Source organism: Halictus rubicundus, unplaced genomic scaffold, assembly GCF_050948215.1.
Source record: "Halictus rubicundus isolate RS-2024b unplaced genomic scaffold, iyHalRubi1_principal scaffold0264, whole genome shotgun sequence".
NCBI classification, from domain to species: Eukaryota; Metazoa; Arthropoda; class Insecta; order Hymenoptera; family Halictidae; genus Halictus; species Halictus rubicundus.
This window is the reverse complement of record NW_027488805.1, coordinates 152870-167340: the sequence shown is the minus strand read 5'-3', so window position 1 is coordinate 167340 and position 14471 is coordinate 152870.

Below are 14471 nucleotides of genomic sequence, written 5' to 3'. Positions count from 1 at the left end.
ATAAACCTCGTTTTCATAATATCCCTAATATTTTTACTTGACAGAAACATATACAACAATACCTCCCGACCCCAATATAACACTAGATTTATTATTAACAATAAGTAATGTGCCGACTAAAGATAAAAGATTTAATAGACAAGTCGATGCACTTAATCCATGTAAAAAAAATGTTAAGGAGATAAGTAATACAGCCCGTAGATGACTAAAGGCCGAAAGTACTCCAAAAATATTTTTCCGGAAAATTATTAAAAAATAGTTTAAACATAGTTAAAAAATGTTTTTACAACAGCGTAACAACAATCATACGGTTAGAAATCGAAAAAACATCTAATTAAAGAAAAAAAAAATTGGACCCGGGCGAGATCCGAACCTGGTCCACAGCTACTGCACCAACCGGCGCCGTTGAAAATACCTTCGAAATATTGGGATATATCCTGCGTAGTATAATTGTTGTTTTTTGTATTACGCAATTTTTAAAGTCTGGACGATGTTTCCCTGAACTTAGAGATGTTTAATATTACATAATATATTTTTACGATAATCATAACTTAGTTTTTAACGGAAAAAACGCCGAAAAAAGTGGTTTTTATTTTTTCCTACTATGACGCACCAATCGCAGGAATTTGAAAAAAATTGAGCATAATGCTTAGGGCAATATCTCATTGTTAAATTAATTCTGTTCTAGTGTCTCTTCGATTTCCATATGAAATCGGCATTTTTTCGATTTTTACAGCCAGAGTTTGCAACCGAAAAATCTGAAAACGACTCGAAGTATGTGGTTTGGTGTCCGAAACGTGTCAGATTTTTTTCAGAATTTTAAATGGGGAAAATGGGCCAAAAACTGGATTTTCGTTTTTCCTCTATAACTACCTTTACAGATGTGCTATAGGACTAAAACTTGGCTGAAAGGTATCTTTTTTGGTAGGCTATCGAATGGCGCAAATTGGAATAAAATCCCTTCCAGGGCACATTTGACCCCCAAAACCGGCTATAGCCTTACTAAACATTTCAGTATTGCACCAGTAAATTCTACCATTTTCGTATGTATAGCATGAAAAAATATATATAGAAGGGAAATATTCTAGAAGAAATTTTTCGTTTTGCAGTTAAAATGGCTTCGTATGCAAAGGGTTAAAAGGTACCTGGCTCTTCTCCAGTGTTTATTTTTACGATATTCACGTTCGAACTGTGTGTACATTGCTACGCAACTGGTTATCATGGCGTCCATTGGTGAAAAATATTCCATGTCAGTGTGAGACCTTGTGCGCTCTTAGCGTCTGTTTTAAAATTTGTTCTGCTCGAATTAATAATTTGAGATTCAAGTGAACTGAACAGCACCACTGAACAAACGAAGAGCAGCACTCTTGCTCTTACAAATATTGCAGTTCTGCCAGCAAAAAATGTTAGCCGGATTTTCTGCCGCACCTGGCTCACGGTCGTATGAATTAAACTCTTCGTTGTATTTAATGTGTTCACCGGGATTACGTTCCCCCGACAGGCAGACCTTGCCACGGTCGAAGATTAACCCTTTGCGAACGAGTGTCGGCAAATAGCCGCCCAAGTCTTTTTACCGTTGCGGACGAGTGTCGGCATACCGGGTGGTTCACGACAAACAGGCCACCTAAATAGCTCCGTTAGGATTAGAGATAGAAGAAAATGTTAGAGAGAAAAGTTGTACTGTTAAAGGGGGCAAATATGGTGATATAAAAAAATGTTCCTATTGTAGTCGTTTTCAAGGTCTTTTGAAGGTCATCGATGATTTTCAAATAGCACCACATATTTTTAACCACCACACCACCATATTTTTTTTTTTACTATATAGTCTTTGTATTGATAAGATCTTATCTTCCGTATAGTGTAAACTTACGATGCGAGACCATGGTAGGTTCAGAACGAATTCAGTCTGCCGCGTCAGTCTTTCAGTGTCACTACCAGAGAAACCAGCAAAGTTTTCATACATTTTATACATTTTCACATATTTTTTCACATATTTTACATCTTATAACATCTGAAGCCAGACGTGGTTATAAATTATAATAAATATATGGGTGGGGTAGATAAAGCAGATCAGTACACAGGCACGTACTGTTTCATGAGAAAGTCTCAAAAATGGTGGCGAAAATTATTTTTTTGGGGATTGGAAGTTTCAGTGATAAATTCCTATCTATTACATGAAGAACATCACAAGACATACAACATAAAAAAAGTTATCCCATTTACAATTTGTACGTCACTTGGTAGGTCAATTGATTGGCGATTTTTGAGACGCTAATCCCAAGGCTCCTGCGACTTCTGGAACAGCAGAAAGGCTCAACGGCCTTCTACATATTATTAGGCGAGATGAGACAGGAAGAAGTAACGATTGCGTCGTCTGCTCTAATCGAAAAATAAAACACGGAAGGAGAGAGTCGAGGTACTATTGTGCTACTTGTTCGGCTAAGCCGGCCTTGCACATAGGTGATTGTTTCGAACTATATCACACAAAGCACGAATATAAAACATCGCCTATGTAAAGACGACTAAATTTGTTTCTTTGTGATTTTATAAAAATGCTATTTGAATAAAGCTTTAGATTTTATAACACAAACGTGCGACCTGAACACTTTATTTACTGCGCGCTCCAATACCTATCGTCCACAGCGACGCTCGCCCGTCGAGCGCCCCCGTCCGCAAAGGGTTAAAGTGAATAGAATGAAAATCTTCCTTTCTCCGAAAAGGATTAGTTGACCGTAGCAAAAGCTAGCAAAACGGTGCACTTCTTAGGACAATTTGCGGATTATGGAGGTGGATCCGAGGTTAAGACTCCGTAGATTCGCGATAAGATAGAGCGACCACGTTACCGACAAGAATAGGCGAAAAATCGTTTTTCCTGGCTCCGAGTTTTCTGACTCCGCAAAAGTCACGAGACTACCCTTAGCTCCTAGATCGGATGACGCACATCGTCCCGTTCCACCGCTTCGATGAATAGTCGAATCGATTTCTCGATTGTTTGCGGAAGGGGAATCATACGGCAAATGATCAATTAAGCGGAGCCCGATGCGTGCCAGGTTTTTAATTAACCGACCGTTATCACTTCAAGAATTAAAATATACGTGCTCGCAGCTGTGCGCGCGGTTTTGTTCTCTTTGCAAATGTCCCCGGTACGAAACAAATGAAACAATGAGATTTCCATAAAATTACTCGTGTGCACGGTGTACGCAAAGTGCTCGTAATCCGGCCGCGGCGCTTCCCTTCCGCAGTATTGACAAACGTGATAATAATGTGCTCGCTGATGCGGGACAGACACGTGCACCCTTCCTCCGAAACGAAGTTTATTCTTCCATTCTATTGTTTTTTTACATTTTCATTACAGGCTGAAATGCGTTTTGTTTGAAATAACAACTGATAACATTGTTTCTGTGCCTTTGAAAGGCAAAGGTTCTACTGCAATCTTACCGCACTTCTGCAATAATATCCATCGAGTTGAGGATTGATGGAATAGTTTGCGAACAATGCATCAACCGGGGAAGCATAAAAGCAATGACCGTGGTTACAGTTCTACGTACCCAGAGAGAAATTTCATTGTCCGGATAACGGTGCAAAAGCCCTTTGATGGTTAGCAAAACCACGAACATGCAAAGCTGGTATTTATATTTGGATGTTTACGGTCGGATAATATTGCCTGGGCTAACAGATCTCTCTGTGAAACGAACGTTGCTGGGGTTATTACATGAAGCTGCAACGTTTCCGAACGCACTGTATCCAGTTTTATCATCCATTTCTGCTTATTTTTCGTTGATTGATTAACTACAACTGAACCGAAAAATATACAATTTTTCCGATTTTAAATAACTACAACGACTTACAGTCATATTCGGGCACTTTCAAAATCAATTTCCTTAAAGTCAGTTGATTTTTACAGAAAAAGTAAACGAATACTCGATCGATGTCAATTATGAATTATTTACTATTCCTCGCATCGAATAGGGCTGTTACTTTCCCGAAGCTTCGACACTTCGAAGCTTCGAAGGATTCGAAGGAGCGAAGGGACCTTCGAAGGTGATGAAAATCGAAGGTTCGACACTTCGAAACTTCGAACCTTCGATTCGTTTCCAGTTAACGGATAAAAGGAATAAATTTTCATAATTTGTTTCTATATTCATTATTTGAATTGTTATTTCACTTATTTATTGTTAAAATAATGGTTTAAATGAATAAATTTTCAAATTTTGTTTCTACATACATTATGTGAATTATTTCAATATTTCATTGTTAAAATAATTATTTAAAGAATGTACAAGTATTTACATAATGAATATAGAAACACATTTCTATAGATTATAAAAATTTCCGTAGATTATAAATTTTTATACTCTATAGAAATGTATTCCTATATTAATTATGTAAATACGTGTACATTGTCTAAACAGTTATTTGAACAATAAATTATTGAAATAATTCAAATAATGAATATAGAAACATATTGTGAAAATTTATTTATTCAATAAGTTATTTTAACAATAAATAATTGAAATAACAATTCAAATAATGAATATAGAAGCAAATTGTAAAAATTTATTTATTTAAACAATTATTTTATCAGTGAACTATCGAAATGATAAATCAAATAATAAATATATTATCTTAACAATAAATTATTGAAATAATTCAGATGGTGAATATAGAAACAAATTATGAAAATTTATTCCTTTTATCCGTTAACTGGAAACGAATCGAAGGTTCGAAGTTTCGAAGTTTCGAAGTGTCGAACCTTCGATTTTCATCACCTTCGAAGGTCCCTTCGTTCCTTCGAATCCTTCGAAGCTTCGACCTTCGAAGCAAAGTAACAGCCCTAGTATCGAACGCGTAACACTGTAACACAGTGTTTAAATTTTCACTCCGCGCCGAGAAATTTTAATTTGTAATTAAGTTTCTACTTGCTTAACTGCCTAACATAAACTCGACGAAAATTGTTGTGCCCAGAGCCTCCAAGAGAGTGTTATTATTTTTCACAAATTCAGTCTCCCGTTGCCTACAGAAATTTTCAATAACGAACATGGGAACAAGATAAATAGAGTATTTGATTTAAAAAAAATTTCTTTTTTGCAGTGATGTAACCTTTCATTACTCGCGGATGGCAGTTACAATCTCAAAACTTTAAATTTAGCGTTTCAAGCATCAACGAACGTGTCGTGTACGCTGGCAAACATTTATTCCGCGTTAAGTGACATAGAGAGTTCCATGTAAACAGTTTCGTAGAAAGTGGAGTACTGATTGACGGAGTGGAGTTAATAATTATTTCGGAGCAGCAGGATGCTAAATGTTAAATTCTGTTCAAATGGTCTTCGAAACATTTCGGGATTTCCGCACACGTACTAGCGAGAACTTAACCATCGTTTTCGCGCCGAGCTAGCGATTCCAAGCTATTGTTCAGCGAAACAATATGGCAGACATTGAACGTGCCAGAAATTCAGTGTGAACGTCTGGAACACTCGTGGAAATCGTCGTACTGTGTTAAAAGTTACGTATAGTTTGTTTTAATCAGACTGAGGTAGTCTAACCGGTGGATGAAATTATTTTAATAACACTAACTGTACAGAAGACATATGCACTCATTTTCTAAACATGAAAGTATATTTTTATTTCAATGTTATATTAGTAAATGGGATGACATTCCGGATAAAAATAATCTGATATTATTGAGGACTTTATCAACGAAGATTTTTATGTTTTTGTGGTAGGCCAGCCACTTTTTCAGTTGAATGTACCCAGCATGAAGAGGAACGGGAACCCTACAGGGATGAATAATGACACTCGACCATTTCAACCCTCGACGGTAAATCATGAAGGGCAAAGCCACTCGAAAAAGTATTTTCGACGGGCACCCCTAAATATCCGCAACAAAGGGTCTAGTTCGAGTTGTGTAAATAATTTCAATCCTGTCATTTTTATAAGGCAACATTATTATTAGAAATTGTAATTTTGCTTCCAACTTCACCTATTCGTGTTTATTATGAATTTATAAAACCCACGGTCTACTAATTATTCACCTAAAACGTTTCTCTTGTTAATTGTTTTACATAAAGCACCGTTGCTCCATGGAATATATTCCCCAAGCAGGGCCTAATAAGAAACTGATCTAACAGAATCGACACCCTGCTTCGTTTGATGTTTGAGGTGAAATTTTTTAGGGATATATCATTTATAATGAAGGAAAAAGTGAAATAGTTAGTTAGAATTAATTGTTTAAACAAAATAAAATTTTTAAATAATTTCTTTATGTGGACTAACCTGAAGCCTCTTTGCGTTACGCTCATTTTTTATTTATGGAGGAATACAAAAAATCCTTTGAATACCTTCGATCTGGAACTAATCGTTTTGGCAAGTTATAATATTGATCTAGCTTTGTGCAAAATTTTAAGAGATACTTCGTGACATCAAAATAGTCGTGACATCCGCGTGATTCATTCTCGGAAATTCCGAAAGTTGACATTTAAACTTAAATTGCGTCGAAAGCATCTCGAAGTATCTCTTAAAATTTTACACAAAGCTAGATCAATATTACACCTTGCCAAAACGATTAGTTCCAGACCAAAATCTATTAAAGGATTTGTTGTATGCTACCATAAATAAAAAATGGGCAGAAAACAGAGATTTTCGATTAGCACATATTACTTAATGTTGACAACTTTTTACAAAAATTTTTTGCCAAATAAGCGTCGTACCTGTGGCAATCTCTCCACAAATTTTCAAACAAATTCGTTGGATAGTTTCGTTTTTACAGATTTTTTGCCGCTTTTTGGCCATTTGGCACCACTGTGCGCCGCGTCGTGTCGGCTTTCCTTTGATTGTGCTGCAGCTTGTTGGAATGCTTGAAATCCGAGTCGCGTGTCATGTATCGTTAGATACTTGTTGCGCAGAGCACTTTACACACCGAGCCCGCTGAGTGGAATCGCGGGCTGAACGTTGCCGGAGATCGATAAGGAAACGACTTCAATTTGTGTAAACTACAGCGATGCCTGCGTAACAGGCCTGTCGTCTGGTCTGCAACCCGACAGTTCTAGCAGAGCTGCTACATTCTTTGTAATATCCCGAACGCAGAGAAGGATAGTAATTCAAAGAGAAGAAGGGACTTCAGCTCTCTGCTTCTCTCTCCTTTTCATTCGCCGACCTTTTTCACGCGTATAATCATGCAAATAAATTATTTTATTTATAAGAAGAAGTTTTTGAAGTACTATTTAAAAATAGTATTTTATTTGGAACATATTGAAAAAGTGAGACTTATTTTAAGGAGTGTGTAAAATAGTATTTCAAATAGTTGATTACTGCGACATTGTCGTCTGTTTATTAACATGTTACATGAAAATATTCGTAATTCACCTACAACAAATACTTTGTTAACTATTATAGTATCTTATGTTAAAAATTATAATTTATAATATTATCTATTTGCTCAACTTATTTTCATTGTAAGGAAATATTTGGAATACATATTTGAAGTAAAACAGTAAATTATTCTGTGTATCTGGTTATCAAAATAAAAATATTTTATTTGCCGAAATTTTTCGTTCTATTAAAAGTAGTATTTTATTTGAACCACATTAAATTATACTATTTAAAATAGCATTTTAAATATTTTTTCTTGAAATTTTTCCCAGGTCTGATTCAAAAGGTAATGGGCCGCTGGATAGGGCGTCAAGAAAGACCATGTGCAAAATTTTAATCCTATATCTTAACCGGGAGGGTAGTTATGCCATAGAACGGAAAAGAGTAGTATTTCTTAATTTCTTCATTTCTAATTTCTTTTATTAGTATTAATATTTGTATCTAGAAAACCTAGATACACATACTGTAATTAATTCAGATTTTTAGGTAGAACATTCTATTGTAAGAAATCAAAATCCTCAAAAAAGAACAGAAAATATGCAGATTACCTAAACCAGACTTTCATATGTTCTAAATCTAATATATTTAATAAGATATTATCGAAATAATTTTTTGCAACAAAACGGTCAGGAATCGATTTTGTCCAGTTAATAAACGTCTACTCTGAATCAAGGGCCGGATTAAAAAGATGAGACACGAAGTACGCCGACAAATGATAGGCAAAAACATGCCAGCGGGCGCTGGTCAAAAATCGAAGGGCGACACGTGTCCTCGGAGGCTGAATTGATACGATCAATAGGTAGAGGACAAACAAAGGGGTCCGCACCCCTGTATGTTCCGACGCGAATTAAATTCTCTTTTTGATTCACCGTGTAGTCGTCCGGAAACAAGCCGGACAAAATTAACAACGATCGAACGAACAAAATGGTGGCGGAAATGAATAGAAGACAGCCCTCGGGTGTATGAACGACGAGAAGAAAGAAGCAACGTACATACACGCTGCTCGCGTGATCACCAACGGGGGTGGGTTGGCGTAAGGAATCCTGACTATTTCGAAGAAACGGGGAATGGGCACATCGAATAATTTTAATCGATCAGCGGGAAACATGCCACGGTAAATGCGAAATTCGGAATGCATCACCTGTGACCCAGAAATCGTGATCGAGATGGATCGACAGGCAATTTTAACTTCCTGCAAAATTTTTGCATTCTTGAAATTGGAACCTGGGCTCCCGTGTGCTACGTCATTTCAAGAGTTAGTGGAAGCAATTCGTTCTACACGAAAATTGTCAAGAAGAATATTTTTTAATGGTCAATTTAATCCCTTAAACGTTCCCAAATATCGATCTGTTTAAAAATTACGTAAAATAACACTAAAACGGCGGGACCCGTTGAAACGAGTCTAAACAATGTTCTCAAATCTTCATTTGTCTAAAAAGCGCGTGAATAGACACTGGAAATAGAGGCCTAAAGATTAAAAATTGTATAATTCACGAGCGTCGACAGACTGCGCAAACGCATTCACGGAAGATCGTTCAATAAATATATTTCAATATGTTTACGATACGTTTATCGAAACAAAACACTCGAATGGGTATTCATGCGTCTGGTACTTAAATAACGATATAAAATAAAGCAATTGAGTTGCTGAAGAACCTGCTGTCAAAACACGGAATTGATTTATCTCACTCAGCAGCTACACGGTGTTGACGGGAATAACACGATTTTCTCTCTGTAGAAATGTTCCAGCGTGGAATGAAAATTTCGTGTTCGTTCGTGCGTCACTGCATTCTCTTGAAAGCCACTCGAGAGCCATTCAGACCCGGTCACATTTTCGCCGTCAAAATAAAATGCAATAATAACCACAGTAAAAGCAAACGTTTCAGGCGATGCACCTAAAAATTTCGAAAGTCCCGACCAATCGTCTTACTTCGAAAGAAAATTGTAGGTGGTAATAAAAATTGATTATGAAGTTCGATAAAGAAATATTACGTCACTAGCATGTGACCGACGTGTTAGTCCAAGTTAACGACAGAGATAAAATCGTAATACAGTGAATTCTCGATATATGTCAAAGGGCTTGCCAGCGTCAAGTATCGTCCAGGAGACATGATTACACTCCTCGGCGTCCGAGGCCTCTCGAGCTCCGTGGTCCTTCACGGGGTATACCCCGTAGTGGGGATAGTTCCGCGACGTTTATCATGCAGGCCTTGGCGACATATATAGAGAAATCACTTTGTATTACAAAATACTAGAAAGAGAAAAGGGAAGATGAACAGAGATAAAATGATGTTCATTCAAAGTTAACAGACATAGGTTCACCCAGCGGCGCGCGAAATTGACACAGCCCGCCCGGGAAACAATAATTATGAAACTGCGAAACCGAGAGGGGCGAGTCTCGTCCACTGCGAAATTGAATGATCGCTCGTTATGCACTTTATACAAGCAACAGAGGCTGATGAGACAATTAGTCGATTCCACCGATATCGGATTAATTGATTTGTAAGTTTGCGGACCGGCGAGAACTCTGCACAAGAAAAATTCTATCTGCATTCTATCGATGCGACTTGTCAATAAACGGACATTTTAGTTTTATTCAAGTATATAAAATCGTGATTTTACAACACTCTGGTCATTTGTTGTCCAATTTTTTCGCTGACTTGTAACTAGACTTGTAGATGACTAAAATACAGTCGTGTGCGAATTAACGCGAACATACCAATATTTTTAATGTCTTATTAGTTTTCTAAATTTGGCAACATGACTATGTCAGTGGTTGCTGTGATGGCCTGTTAGGTATTGACGTGTCGTTAGTGGATAAGTCTGTGACAAATTACATAATTACATAATTATTTCATTTCCGCTAACGACGCGACAATACCGCTCGACAGGTCAGCGCAGACTAATTCATCAAACGTTCAACAAAATGGCCGCAAGCGCTGACAAAGTCATGATGCCAACTTCATGTTGCAAGGTCCAATCAATTTACTCTGAATTTTAGAAATTTTCGAAGATCTTCTCACACTATAAATGTGTAAAGGTTCGCAATTTAATTACAGTAAATTCAATACGGTCCCAAGGAACAGCAATCTCTTAATTGCGCTCGTACACAAGCTTGTAAGTACTGGCTGCTAAGGGATGAAAAGCATCAGGGCCCGCTCTAGCGGTTACGACGCCCCGGGAAAAAAAAAATTGCCGCCCCTTTTTAAACACCGCGCTGAACAGAATGACCTTTTTTTTTTGCAAAATTTTCTGGCAAGGGTAGTCAGACATTTTCCATTAACTGAATATTTTAAACATCAATATTTTTCTCACACTTACAGCCAAAGCCAAAATGGCGCCCCTAAATTTTGGCGCCCCGGGCAAATGCCCGGGTTGTCCCCCCCCTAGAGCGGACCCTGAAAGCATCGTTCATGGTCTCGCATTTTAATATCCGCGAAACGATTAGCACGGCCCTCTGTCCGGCTCAGCATGGATAGTCTGCGAGTGAAATTAGCCGGTAGGCCATCAACGTTTAATAAAGTTTGTTTAATCAGTCACGATTACAGAGAAAGGGGCATTGGGAACGGTAATCCAACCGGAAACGCGCTTCAATATCCGAGGATCGAATTTTCCACATACCAGGGATGCTGAACGCACTTCATTCCGTTTCATAATTTCCATTTCTACAAACCGATTGTAATGTCGTAATGACTATTGATCATCCCAAGCTGTCATACGGAGAAATGCTAACAAATCGTTCGAATGCGTGACGAACATGTAATTAATATACCGTCGATGTTTATTGGCAAATACAATTAGCTAGAACGAAATGTGCGCTCACGTCGTTGCTCGTTATACTGATATTCCAGATAAGCCGTAGGCTATGGATTGACGATTCGCATTAATTTAACGGGATTAAATTCCTGTTGCAGTAAAAATCTTCCAAAAGGAGTTCGCGTTGGAACAAAATGGCGCGTGTTCTACTTAAAATCGATGGACAAAAAATGTAATAACGACTGCCTGAGAACCTCGCTGGTTCTAAATTTTAATAAATTTTATTTTATTATTTGACTACTAGGAATATCGCCATTTTCGTTATCCCGAGGTAACAACTTTCTCTTCCACAACCAGCTATGAAACCACACTGTCAAGCAATCGCAGTTAAATTACATCCCCGCGAACCCTCGGGAAATGGAAAACTTTCGACATCGAAGACGCGAGAAGTTCGCACAGGACACGTGCTCCGGACACGAGAGATCCTAGGAGCGTGATTGCGGCTCGTTCAGCTGGAAAAGATCCTAACCACGCGCTTATGCTCCATAACACGGCTATCTAAAGTCGCGCATAAACGCCTCCAAGATCAAGGCGGATTTATTCGTCCGTTTCTCAACCGCTTACCCGACTTTTCCTTTGACGCGTGTTGCATAACGTTCCCGTGAAAATTGAGTTGTTGTGACGAGAGTGCCATTTTGCTTTGTTCTATGCAGTTTTTCCGTTCTTAACGCAACGACCTCGTTCTCGAACCCTTCAACGAAATAGCTGATGCCCTTTGTCCCGGAAATGTACCTTCGATTTCCTCTGTGCGCGCAGACCGTCGTCAGTATAATGACTCAAAGATAAATTGTAACTGTTTGGGTTTGGCTGCGCGTGGCGTCAGATCTCGAACGCGAGATCCACCGCGCCGCCCCGCTATTGGCAGGTGCTATTGTCGCCGCGAGATCGACGGTCGATCGACGACGAGTCGTGCCATAGGCTGTCACCGCCGGATCGATTATCGACGCCGCTATTAGAATTCTAATTGGCCCGGGTTCAAATTCCGCCAAATCATCATTCCGGCGGTGATAGAAAACCGCTCGCGACTCGTCGACGATCAGATCGTTAGTTCATCTCTCAACGTCAACATCGCTAAATAGTTCTCTCAAATCGTTAAATAGTAGCTCAGACGTCGCGCGTCGTGGGACCGGTCTAGCTACCTCAATTCGGTTTCGGAATTCTCCTCAGCTCAGCTGAGAATAATCATAATTCTCTCGGTTTCATACATTTATTGTAACCTGAAGTCCAACCGGTGGGCTTCACATTGTACATATTCTTTGTAAATTTACTCAGTGTAAGTGACGGCCGTTCGACGGTAGAATAAAGTGCTCGTCCCGTACAGCATAATTTATTTTCCGTCCCAATCCGTAACAGTAACAGATACGCCAATTTGGTCTTACCATCTCGTAATTGAAATAGTGGAATGACATTTCTCCCTTTCCTTGTGTTTTATTCGAATTACTCTTTCTCTTTCAGGGAAGGTAAGGTTTACGCCATGTTCGTGGACCTAAGAGCGGCATTCGACACGGTAAAAAGGAGAAAGATGTGGGAAGTGATGGAGAAGTGTGGAGTAAGAAAGGGGTTAACTGAAAGAGTAAAGGAGGTGTATGAGGAAACGGTGAACGTTGTGAGGACAAGTAAGGGGGAATCAGGGGAATTCTGGACGGGAGAGGGACTCAGGCAGGGTTGCCCGCTCAGTCCGACCCTGTTCACAATATATATAGCCGACATGGAGGAAGAATTCAGGAAAGGACTGGTGGGAGGAATAAGAGTGGGTGAAGAAAGATTCTGGTCCCTAGCCTATGCAGACGATGTGGTGGCAGTAGCAAGTAAAGAGGGAGATTTGAAATGCATGATGAAGAGGCTGGAAAGGTACTTGGACAAAAAGGAATTGACGCTAAACACGGAGAAGACTAAAATAATGAATTTTAAGAGAGGGAGAGAAAAAAAGAAGAAAGCTGCATGGAACTGGAAGAGGGAAACGGTAGAGGAAGTCAAGGAATTCTGTTATTTAGGAATAAAGTTTGAAAGCAACGGAAAGATAGCAGGTCGCGTAAAGGAAAGGATAAAGAGAGCGAACGTGGTCCTAAATCAAGTATGGGGAATCGGCGAAAGGAAATTTAAAAATGATTTTAAAATGAGAATGTTTCTCTTTGATACGTTGGTACTGGGGGTACTCCTATACGGGGTAGAGCTATGGGGCTTTAAGGAGAGAACAGAAGTAGAAAGGATTCAGCTGAAATATATAAAGTGGACACTTGGTTTGGACGTGCGTACCCCAGGATACTTGGTACTGGAAGAAACAAAAAGGGCGAGGCTTAGAGTAAAGGCAGGAATTAGGGCATGGAAATACACGGAAGGAGTAAGAAACAGAGCAGGGAGGAAGATAGTCAAGGAATGTCTGAAGGAAAAGGAATCAGGGAAAGTTCAGGGCGAAAGCGGGAAAGAAAGGGAGGAATACTTAAAGAGAAACGGATGGAGCCAAGCAGGGGTGGAAGAGATGATAAGGCTAGAGATGGAGGTAGCGGAGAGGCTAAAGGAGAGAGACATTGAGGTACAACGGCAAGAACAATATACAAGGATAGAGCAGTCAAAATATAACAAAAGGTACAAGTTTATAAGAGTGGCAGAGTTACCAGAATACCTAAGTAAGGAGGGAAGAGGGGAAAGTCAAAAGTTAGTAGCCCAAGTAAGATGCGGAAATGCAGAAAACTGGAACAAATACTGGCTGGGAGACGAAGCAAGAGGATGCGACCTGTGTGGGGACAGGTATGGCAATCTGGAGCATCTAACAAGAGAATGCAGGGAAATGGAGGGAAGGATCAGGATGGAGGACATAGTGAGTGGGAGGATAGATACAAATGTTGAAGCGTGGCTTCAAAAGCTCAGAAAGAAGAGAGATAAGCGAGCAGAAATATAAAGGTAATATAAGAAAGCGTAAACCAAAGATAACAGAGTAGGAAATGGTGCAATAATCGGAATAAGAATAGGAACAGGCAGAATATAGGTAGAGTAGTCAGGGTAGGGATGGGTGAGTCGAAGAGGGAAGGGGGAGAGAGAGAGAGAGAGAGAGAGAGAGAGAGAGAGAGAGAGAGAGAGAGAGAGAGAGAATTAATGCGTGGATAAGATAGTTATTTTCTGTATTCATAGGTTATTGTAAACCGAGTCCAATTCTTGGCCGTAAGGCTGAATAAAGCAATATTATTATTATATTAAAATAAATTGTTTCATGGGATTTTCCGTAAAAATTGCTTTCTCTCGGAACGTTCACGATTCACAGGCTCAATTCACTGTTACAAAGGAAATTA